This window comes from Carcharhinus amblyrhynchos, chromosome 17 (genome assembly GCF_965287045.1).
Source record: "Carcharhinus amblyrhynchos chromosome 17, sCarAmb.v2.hapA, whole genome shotgun sequence".
Lineage (NCBI taxonomy): Eukaryota > Metazoa > Chordata > Chondrichthyes > Carcharhiniformes > Carcharhinidae > Carcharhinus > Carcharhinus amblyrhynchos.
In genome coordinates, this window is record NC_137340.1 from 27,020,258 (window position 1) to 27,031,931 (window position 11,674).

General features: G+C 41.9%; 1 non-coding gene across 1 annotated transcript; it reads left to right on the top strand.

Annotated features, from left to right (window-relative positions):
- The first annotated feature begins 447 nt into the window (after positions 1-447).
- On the top strand, positions 448-639 carry LOC145354609 (U2 spliceosomal RNA). The gene has a single exon (XR_013888879.1). It is a non-coding gene; the product is annotated as a U2 spliceosomal RNA (small nuclear RNA).
- The last annotated feature ends 11,035 nt before the right edge of the window (positions 640-11,674 follow it).

Here is an 11,674-nt window from a genome sequence, read left to right on the forward strand (position 1 = left end):
ATGTTAGAAGTATGACGTTAGATATCTTGAATGCAGCAGTTGCAAGATCATCTATTGACAGAGGAGTAAGGAGCTTAAAGAGCCAGAAGAGTTCAAATACCATTTTCTAATGTTTAGGGTCACTTCTGAAAATTTCACTGCACCCTCACAATTTCTTTCTACAAATACCTGATCTTGCTTCTGACATCAGGGCATGTCAGGAACATGAATGGATTTCCCCATATGCATGCCATTGTATACCATTATCATGGAGGAGGAATAACAGCACAACATAGAACAAACAAGAATAAGGCACTATCAGAAAGTACCCTCACTCAATATATTTTTCATGCACAGCAGGAAATTAGGATCTCCCTAAGGAGCTCTGTGTAAGAAAAGTGAACTTCACCAAAAAGGCTTTAAGGCTGTCTGATCTGATGCAGAAATTTCTGTAGCAACATCTCTCTGCTCGCTTCTCGGCCTTTCGGCTAAGATCAAGTGTAGTATCGACATGCTGCACTTGGTTGGAGCCATGAGGTTACATTTCAGCTTCATTTGAAGCAATTTTTTAAAGCGGCATCTCGGCTTTTTGGCTAAGATGCAAATTAGATCAAGCATTGGAAGAGGAGCTACACCTACTCCAATCAGCTTGGATCATGTAGGTCAAGCCCAAGACAGGAGGTGAGAGCCCTGTCTTGTCAGCTTGGATCAGGAATGTCCCAACTTGTTGGGACTCTGAATTGGCTTTAATTTGACTTGATTGGATTGGAATAAAGTTTAAAAAAAAATCTCTCTGCCCTGACAACTCAGTCTAGCAGTAACTTTCCACATACTTGACGAAGGAACAGCGTTTCCGAAAGCTTGTGGTTTACTAACAAATAAACTGGTTGGACTTTAATCTGGTGTTGTGAGACTTCTTACTGTTTTAACTCAGTAGCTTCTGCAGAAGAGTATATGATTGGGCTTGAAACACAAACTCTTTCTCTCTTCTGAGATGCTGCCAAACCTGCTGAGTTTTCTCAGCACTTTTTGTTTCTGTGTCAGATTTCCAGTTTCTGCAGTATTTCGCTTTTATTCTCTCAGTAGCTATAGCCAAAATCTTAGGTCCTTGTTTGCAGGTATCACTGAGGGTTAATGGAATTTTCCTACAACATGACATTGGCTCCCTCTGCCCGGGCATGTCTGTACCAATGGTCAACACATTAGTGAATAAGTCAACATGAAATGAGTGCACCCTTTTCTGTATGGTTATTGAATAATGAAGGAAAAAAGAGGGAATGCGAAAGAGATGGGGCTTGGAGGTCACACAGTAAGAAGTCTCATGACACCAGATTAAAGTCCAAGCAGTTTATTTGATAGTAAACCCACGAGCTTTCAGAAATGCTGTTCCTTCGTCAGGTGTGTGGAAAGTTACTGCTACACTGAGTTGTCAGGGCAGAGAGATGATGCTGCAGGAATTTCTGCATCAGATCAGAGAGCCTTAAGGTCTCTTTGGTGAAGTTCACTTTTCTTACACAGAGCTCCTTAGAGAGATCCTAATGACCTGCTCTGCATGAAAAATATATTGAGTGAGGGTACTTTCTGATGGTGCCTTATTGGAGAGAAACCAAGAGAAAGAGAGAGAGAGACTTGGAAATGAGAGTTAGGACCTGGCAGCTCAGGACTATTTGCTCATCTTTCGAGTTATTTTAAGTTGAAACCATGTGCACTGCATTATCAATTTCTCTAAGAATAACACAATTTTATTCTCATTGCCAGAGGCTGTAAATGTTTGAAAACATTGAAATAATGCTGAGTTCAATTCTGGCAGGAAACAACACATCAAATTATGCTTTTGTCACCCAGGTATTAAAAATAGTTTAAAGCAGTGATGCAGAAGAGATACAGAAGCAGATCATTTACATATTCTGGACAATTTTAGAGGAAATCTTTGATTCTCTATCTTTTAAATTCATGTTTAAATGTCACTTTTCATTGAAACCAGCAAATGTTTGTTGCTTCAACTTTTATTGAAACATTTATTCAAATATTGTAAGAAGTTGTCACATTACCATGTTTAAAATGGCAAGCAAGAGAAACACTTTAATTTTTTAAACAGATCCTAATGAAACAGCAACAAGGATTAATCTGCCCAATGTGCACCAAACATCTAACGTTGTGCTGTCTTGTACCAGTGACTTGGTCAAGAAATGGCTATCCCCAATCACTACCAAATGACCACAATGCCCAACACAACTGAACAACCTACAGGTATTCAGTGCTCAGATTTACTCAAAAAGAACGCTTGCCTTGGTGAGGTCCCAGAGAACTGCTGATGCCTATAAAACTGCAAAATTTTTCATATCTTTCGTAGATGAGGGGGACAACTGAAATTATAAAAGCGTATTATAAAAGAACTACATATTTTGGGCAGAATTCTCCAATCGCATGGTGGGACCCGTTGCGAGCAAGACTGGAAAATTTGGCCTTCCAGCCAAAACTCCATTCAATCTCAACAGCTCCAGAAGATCCCAGCCGTGGACCAGGATGGAAGATTTTGGTCTATATGTCAACAAAAATAGTCAAATACTGTGCACTTCTGAAATATGTAATCAATTTTCCAAAAAAACAATGCATTGCTATTGTTGGCTTCAAATTGTTTCAGTGTTCTGCTAAAGTTGACTGCTGCTTATCTTACAAGATGTAATGTTTCCTCACATTGTTTAACTTATGGCAGTTCAAGACCTCTTTCTGTTATTGCAATCTTTCAAACGTAGCCTAGAGCAAGTGTACTTTTGGGATTTGATGTATTGAGTGCAATTTATATAATTTCCTTTGAACACAATTTATTAGTCCAGAATTAAATTCAAATATATTTCAGTCTGGCAGATATGACCAAATGTATTTAGTATAATTAACCATACACCTTTTCCAATCTTCTCTGCATGAATACATTATATTATGGATTAACTCTTTTCTAATTATCAACTGATGAGCATTACCAAAGGAAAGTTTTGACATATTTTGCCCAATTGTCTTTTAGGATCAATTGTTGTTATTTGGAAAACTGAGTGCATTCTTTAGAATTTAGTAGTCAAGACTGATGAACATTGTGTCCATGTAACATGTAGCTCATTAGATTGTTATCGTATATTTTAAAAACTGCTTTTAATGTTTACCAGTTGATCCGATGGCACAAGGCTAATTTACAAATGTAAAGATTTCCCTTTTGAGTTACTCATTATATTTCTCTACAACTTTGGTCGAACATTTCCTGTAAAGTCGTAGCAGGCAAGACAGAAAATTCGAGGGAATGTTTAAAGGTCCGTTGAGATTGGGCGGAAAGATCCGGTCTTGAGGCGCGCGTGGTCAGAAAATCCTTCCCTTTGTTTTTAAAGGTGCTGTCTGAACTTTCCTAAACATCTAACAAGATTTTTTTTTAATGTGAGATGTTACGCTTTTCAAAAATTGTTCACGCGCCTGCAAATTTTCTCAGTTCTGTTGCAAAAGAAATAAATATTGTGTAATCCTGATCAGTGATAATGCAACATCCTTGGATCTTATTCCTTGCATTGGTTCTTTTCTTGTAGAGCCTTATATGCAGAACACATTAAATAATGCTTTCTCAGTAATATTCTCAACTCAGTACTTAGTGGGAACAGGCACACAATAAGAAATTCTAAATATCCTGAATCTGGCAATAATTGGTACTAAGTGATTGGCACTACATTGAGAGAGACCACAATGATGGTTAATGTGAGAAACAGGAATAGTACTTTTTCTTTTTGGACATTTCCATTGCTAGACCAGTTGTGGATGAATTGATCAAGATTGTTGGTCATGATTGTTTACCAGCATGGTGGCACAGTGGTTAGCACTGCTGCCTCACAGCACCAGGAACCTTAGTTCAAGTCTGGCCTCGGGTCACTGTGTGGCTTTTGCATGTTCTCCCTGTGTCTTTCCTCCAAGGAGCTTCAGTTTCTCCCCACAGTCCAAAGATGCATGGATTAGATGGATTGGCCATACTAAATTGCATCTTATTTCCCAAGATGTGTAGGTTAAGGGGATTGGTGGGGTAAATATTTAGGGTTATGGGGATAGGGCTTGGGTGGGATGCTTTGTCAGAGAGTCGATGCAGACTCATTGGATGGAATAGCCTCCTTCTGCACTGTAGGGACTCTATGGAATAGATATGTAGGCAGATTTTGGCAAAGTGTAAAAGTAACAGGGTTGACATGGTGGGAGATTTTAACTTCCCCTTATTGACTGGGAGTCACTTAGTGCTAGGGGCACGGATGCAACAAAGTTTGTCAGAAAGATCCAGGAGGGATCCTTGAAACAAAATGTAGATAGTCCAACCAGAGAAGTATTGGGGACCTGGTATTGGGGAATCAGCCCGGCCATGTGGTTGATGTTTCAGTAGGGGAGCAATTCGGGAACAATGACCACAATTCAGTAAGCTTTAAACTATGATGGATGAAGATAAGTGTAGTCCTTAAGTGAAGGTGCTAGGTTGGGAAAGGCTAATTAAGAACAAAGAACAAAAACAGCCCGGGAAACAGGCCCTTCGGCCCAACGAGCCCGCGCCGCCATTTTAACATTATCAGTCCCCCCTCCGCCCATGACCCTTATCTATGCTTAACATTATTACAACAATATTAGGCAGGAACTGAAGAATGTAGATTGGGGGCAGATGTTTGAGGGCAAATCAACATCTGACATGTGGGAAGCATTCAAATGTAAGTTGAAAAGAATTCAGGCCCATACATTCCTGCAAGGATAAGTATGGCAAGTTTTGGGAACCTTGGATGAGAGATATTGAGAGTTTAGACAAAGAGAAAAAGGAAGCACTTATCAAGTCTAGGAGGCTGGGAACACCCAAAACAAGTATGGAATACAAAGAAAGTGGAAAGAAACTTAAGCAAGGAGTAAAGAGGGCTAAAAGGGTCAATAAAAATAATTGACCAGCAGGATTAAGGAAAATCCCAAGGCTTTTTATACATATATAAAGAACAAGAGGGTAGCCAGAGAGAGGGCTAGCCCACTTAAGGACAGGGGAGGGAATCTATGTGTGGAGCCAGAGGAAATGGATAAGGTATTAAATGAATACTTTGCATCAGCATTCACCAAAGAGAAGGACTTGGTGGATGGTGAGTCTGTGAAGGGTGTGTAGATCGTTTGGGGGTCATGTTGAGATCAAAAGGGGTTGGTTTTGGGGTTATTGAGAAGAATTAAGATAGACAATTCCCCAGGATCTGATGGGATATATCCCAGAAAACTGAGAGAGACAAAGAAAGGAATTACTGGGGCCTTGAGAGAAATCTTCGTATCCTCACTGGTTACAGGGGAGGTACAGTAAGAAGTCTCACAACACCAGGGGCCAAAGTGGCAAGTTTGGGACACAAGGGAGGTCCTAGAGGATTGGAGAATAACCAATGTTGTTTTTTTGTTTAAGAAAGGTAGCAAGGATAATCTAGGTAATTACAGGCTGGTGAGCCTTATGTCAGTGGTAGGGAAATTATTGGAAAGGATTCTTCGAGACAGGATTTACTCTCACTTGGAAATAAGCGGATGTATTAATGAGAGGCAACATGGTTTTATGAAGGGGAGGTCGTTCGTGCCTCACTATCTTGATCGAGTTTTTGGAGGAAGTGACAAAGATGATTGATGAGGGTAGGGCAATGGATGTTGTCTATACAGACTTCAGTAAGGCCTTTGACAAGTTCCCTCATAGCAGACTGGTACAGAAGGTGAAGTTGCACAGGATCAGATGTGAACTGGCAAGATGGAAACAGATCCGGCTCAGTTGTAGAATGATGTGGGTATGCCGGCGTTGGACTGGCGTAAACACAGTAAAAAGTCTGACAACACCAGGTTTTAGTCCAACCTATTTATTTGATAATATTCTCACTAGCTTTCGAGGGGACAGCCTCTTCGTCAGGTGAATGGAGAGTTCTGGCCTCAGACAGAGCATACTGATAGCCAAGTTCCGCACACATGAGGACGGTCTCAACAGGGATCTTGGGTTCATGTCGCACTATCTGTAACCCCCGTGACTTGCCTGGGTTTGCAAAACCTCACTTACTGTACTGTCTGGAGACAATACACATCTCTTTAAACTGTGATCAGTGCTCCTACCACTCACATTGTCAGCCACTTCAGGTCTTGAACAGCAGGTTAGGTGTAAGGATTCGCATTTTAATCAGTAATCTCTAAACTGTCTGTGCTTTATATGCTCTGTCTGAGGCCAGAACTCTCCATTCACCTGACGAAGAGGCTGTCCCCTCGAAAGCTAGTGAGAATATTATCAAATAAATAGGTTGGACTAAAACCTGGTGTTGTCAGACTTTTTACTCAGTTGTAGAAGACAGAGGATAGCAATGGAAGGGTGCTTTTCTAAATAGAGGGCTGTAATAAGTGGCATTCCTCAGGGATCAGTGCTGGGACTTTTGCTGTTTGTAATATGTAATTGGTTTGATTAGTAAGCTTGAGGATGACACAAAGGTTGGTGGAATTGTAGATAGTGATGAGGACCATCAAAGGATACAGCAGTTAAATCGGTTGGAGACTTGGGCAGAGAGATACCAAATGGTGTTTAATCCGGCCAAATGGGAGGTGATACATTTTGGAAGGTCTAATACAGATGAGAAATACACAGTAAATGGTAGAACCCTTCAGAGTATTGATAGACAAAGGGATCTGGGTGTACAGGTACACAGGTCACTGAAAGTGGCAACTCAGGTGTAGAAGGTAGGCAAAAAGGCATACGGCATGTTTGCCTTCATCAGCTGGGGCATTGAGTTTAAAAATTGGCAAGTCATGTTGCAGTCTTATAAAATCTTAGTTAGGCCACACTTGGAATATGGTGTTCAGTTCTGGTCACCGTACTACCAGAAGGATGTGGAGGCTTTGGAGAGGGTGCAGAAAAGATTTACCAGGATGTTGCCTGGTATGGAGGACATTAGCTATGAGGAGAGGTTGGAGAAGCTTGGTTTGTTCTCACTGGAACAATGGATTTTAAGGGGCGACATGGTAGAAGGCTACAAGATCATGAGGGGCATGGACAGAATGGATAGTCGGAAGGTTTTTCTCAGGGTGGAAGAGTCAATTACTAGGGGGCATAGGTTTAAGGGAGACATTTGAGGCAAGTTTTTTTTTTACACAGAGGGTGGTGAGTGCCTGGAACTCACTGCTGGGGGAAGTAGTGGAAGCAGATATGAATGTGGCTTTTAAGGGGCGTCTGGACAAATACATGAATAGGATGGGAATAGAGAGAGACATGGTCCTCAGAAGAAAAGGGGGTTGTAGTTCAGTTGGGCAGCATGGTCAGCGTAGGCTTGGAGGGTGAAGGGCCTGTTCCTATGCTGTAATTTTCTTTGTTTTTTTTGTTATGATTCAATGATTAGTCAACAACTCCATTATTATTGAACCATTCAATTACTTGGTTGATCAAAGCTGAACCAGATGGACCTTTATCTATTTTTGTCCAGCAATTCCTATGTTCCTTTGCTCTAGAAAATATTCTTCTGCAGATAAGAACATGGTCAGAGCAGTAGGAATTCCAAATTGTCTTGGAAGTACCAAATAATGATACTGACGGCTAAAAATAGGAAATGTTTCTATTCAGCAGCATATATCAGTACTTTGATTTCAAAAATATCACCAAAGATTTTTTAAAAAGAGCGTAATAATGAAAATAGTTTGAAAATTGAGTTTTGATGAAACCCTTGATGAAATATTTATGCTTCATGGAAATAACATCTACGTCAGAAGTTCAAATGTATCTGCAGAATACATGTTATATTCCAGAAAACCAGTCAGCGAAGCATAAAACAATCTTTACATACATTTAAATATTTATTTATAGAGTTACACATTACAAGTATGAGCCTCCTAACTCATCAACAACAGTTTTAGTGCTGTCCATTTATACCTCTTTTGAGAACGTGTAATCAATGAAGTGCCTCATTTGAAAAAGGCCGTACTATCCTACCCCACTATAACAAAAACACATTAAAATGTAAAGAAAACTTGATGTTTCAAACTAAAATGGAATTCCAGTGTTGATGAGAGAGCCCACTAGTCCTAAAGTTCACCATTCTTGGAAGACCTCAAGATTACCAGAGGATGATATACGTTCCCTCTCTAGGAACACCAGATGTGAACTTTGTCATTGGTGAGAGGCAGGCAGGCAGTCAAGCCTAATGACTCCCTCAACTTCCTGCTGCATGGACCATTAAATGCCCACTTCAACAGGGGTGTCCATTTATAGGGGTGCAAATGAATCCCCAGTGAATGCCCATCACCTGTATACAATCAAACATAATTAGTTCACAATTGATAATGTGCATGTTTTATTAGTACAGCTTTGAAATGTCTAAGAGAAAAGTATATTGAAATTCTGAGATTGTCCTGGTCCCCTGTGTTGTGATGTTGCTTTAAAAGAAAATATGTGAATGAACAAGTAGATATGAACCGGGCTATAAACTATGTCAACAGTCGACATTGTTCAGAAGAGCTAGCAATTTAGCTAGCAGCATATAGTGGGAAGGAATTGCAGCTGTATTTCCCTGTTAACAATGGCTGTTGAATCTTTGTAGTAAAGCTTTCTCATGAGCAATCCTGTAATACATCTACAAATGAACCAAACCTGTGTTTTGCTTACCAGTCCTGTGTGAGACTCCTCAGCTTGTATCGAGCAGACTTAGAATTACAACAACATGGTCTGCCTTTTCCTCAATATTAATCAAGATCACCTTTTTCAGTTTATATTGGTGATAAAATATCTGTGTAAAAGAAGTCAGACACCAACGTTTTGTCAAACATAGATGCTTTTCTCTTAGGTTCACTCAGACTAATGTGAAAGCACTCTGGACTGTCTCTGAAGCCTGCTGAATTGTTCTTCAACAATTAGTTAAATGCACATTGCTGACCTAGTAACCCCTTATTATTTAAAAGCTTTCCTAAGCTTTCCCTAAAGAGATAATTCATAGCTACTGTCTCAGAGGCCTCTTAAGGTGAGGTACAGTAGCAAGCTGTTCAAAATCAGAGGTAGCTTTTTCCTGGTAAGAACATTCCTGCTTGTATTTTTCATTGACTTACCTTCCAGGACACTCTTTTTAAGAATTCTACCACTAAACTGGAAAATCCCCAGGAATACATCTTCAATAACACCAAAATATGTACTATATGAGTTCTTCATGTAAATAATAAAAATATTTTTTCCTCTACACCTTCTGTGAGATGGAGCTAGCAAGAGGAGTAGGAAACTTCACATGTTTAGTTTCAGAAGACATGATCCATATATGTTATTGGAAACTTGGGCACAAACTTGTGAAAAAAATTCTAAGTGCTGAAGAGTGTGAAAATGGGCCTGATTTTATCATTTTCATTCTAAGCGCTGGATCTGGGTGCAATTCAGATCCAACTTGGAAATGTGCTTTCAGGCGCTGCCATATACACACAGCCTGAAAACAAAATCGTGAGTCTGAATCGCGTTGTGGGTAGGGCTTTGTGTGCCCGAAATGATTGGAGCTCTGAACTGCAGATGTGCAGTTAGAAAAAAATTTGAAAAAGCACGCCCCTATCAGATCGCTCCCAGACCGCAAAAAGCGGAGAAAGCAGCCCAGGAGCAAAAAGCAGGAGTGATGATTCCCACAGGCATTACTGTCCCCCATGTCCACCATCCCCTCCGCTACCCAGATCGTGACCCCCTGCCTCCTTCTCCTTACCGATCATCTGCAGAGTGGCAGCGAACCCCTGCCCTCCCCCACCAGAGATCCATCTGGCCTCCCCCCCATCAGAGATACATCTTACCCCCTTCCTCCACCCCCCCACCAGACAACGATCTGCCCTCCTCCCTCTCCAGAGAATGATCTGGCCTCCCTCCCCTCCCCCGTCTCCCAAAAGTACATCTGACCCGCCTCCTCCTCCCTCTACACCCCCTTGCCAGAATGATCTGGCCACCCCGCCTCCCCACTGCCACCACCACCACTGATCTTGGAAGCTCTGAACTCACTTCTTTAGCACCTGGAGCACCCGAAACAGACTTTTATTCAGCATGTCCTTTTTGGCCCGATTCCGGATTGGTGAACGCAGTGGCAAAGGGGGAAATGCTGATAAAGTTGGGCTGGCAGTTCATTAATTCAATTTAAATGCATGCAAATACATTGCGCCTGTTTCAGGTGCAAATCAGATCGTGGCCATCCTCGGGCCTTGGTAAAGTGGGTATCTGTGTGGACATAGGCACAAATCACACTAATGGCCTCATGCCCAACTTAACACATTTTCGTGCCATGCAATAGTAAAATCGGACCCAATGGTGCCAATCTTTTTCAGCAAGCCAAGAGTTGCAATGTTACAGCGCTGAGTGCAAAAAAAGACCTGGATGCCATTCCTGCCACGGTGGAGGGGGGGGGGGGGGGGGGGGGGCGGGGGGGGTTGGTGGTGGTGGGGTGGGGGCAGCCTAAGCTCATGCTACAAGTTAAAGTTAAATTTAAATTTATTTATTAGTCACAAGTTATTTATTAGTCCTCGGGTGGATGTATCTGTTACTAGGGGGCATAACTGTGAGGTTCATTGTGGGAGATATAGAAGAGATGTCCAAGGTAGATTCTTTACTCAGAGAGTCGTTGGCGTGTGGAATGCACTGCCTGCTCTGATAGTGGAGTAGGACACTTTAGGAACTTTCAAGCGGTTATTGGATAGGCACGTGGAACACACCAGAATAATAGGAAGTGGGATAGCTTGATCTTGGGTTTGGACATAGCTCAGCACAACATCGAGGGCTGAAGGGCCTATACTGTGCAGTACTGTTCTATGCTCTAAGTAAGGCTTATATTAAGACTGCAATGAAGTTACTGTAAAATTCTCTGGCGCTTGTTTGGGTCAATGCGCCTAACCAGCATATCTTTCGGAATGTGGGAGGAAACTTGAGCACCCGGAGGAAACCCACGCAGACACCGGAAAAACATGCATACTCTGCACAGTCACTCAAGCCAGGAATCAAACCCAGGTCCCTGAAGCTGTGAAGCAGCAGTGCTAATCACTGTGCTACCATCATGTTGGTGAAGACGGCTGCAGAGTGCTTGGGGTGTCATTGCACTGATGCCCCGATCTCCCAGTGCACTGGGAGATCTCCTGCCAGTCCCCTACCTGTCCCACAGACATCACCACTAGCCCCCTAACCCACCAATTGCCAACTGTGCCAGACCACCCCTTCCATTATCTACAGAATTCCCCCCTCACTGATCATCCCTGTCTGCAGAGAACTCTCCAGTCAATATCCACCCAGTAAGAAGTCTGACAACACCAGGTTTAAGTCCAACCAATTTATTTGATAGTAAACTCAGAAGCTTTCGGGATTTGCCCCTTCGTCAGGCGAATGATGAAGGGGCAAACCCCGAAAGCTTGCGAGGCCTTGTTACATGGAAGGATCAGCAATGACTGTAGAGATTAGATTATCCAATTTCTTGCTGGCGAGATGGACTTGCAGGGAAGAAAGTAATAGCAGGATGGCCATTGAGTTTCCATTCAGTGTGGATGAAAGGATGTGTAGCAACATACAATTGCTGCACTGACATCTTGACCAGGGTAATTTTCTTGACGCCAGCAGTTTAGGCTTGGAGGAGAGAGCCAAGACCAGCAAAAGACTTCATAGTGGAACATCAGCAATCTGGCCTAACTGTTCAATGTTTAACATTTGAAAAGGAGAATC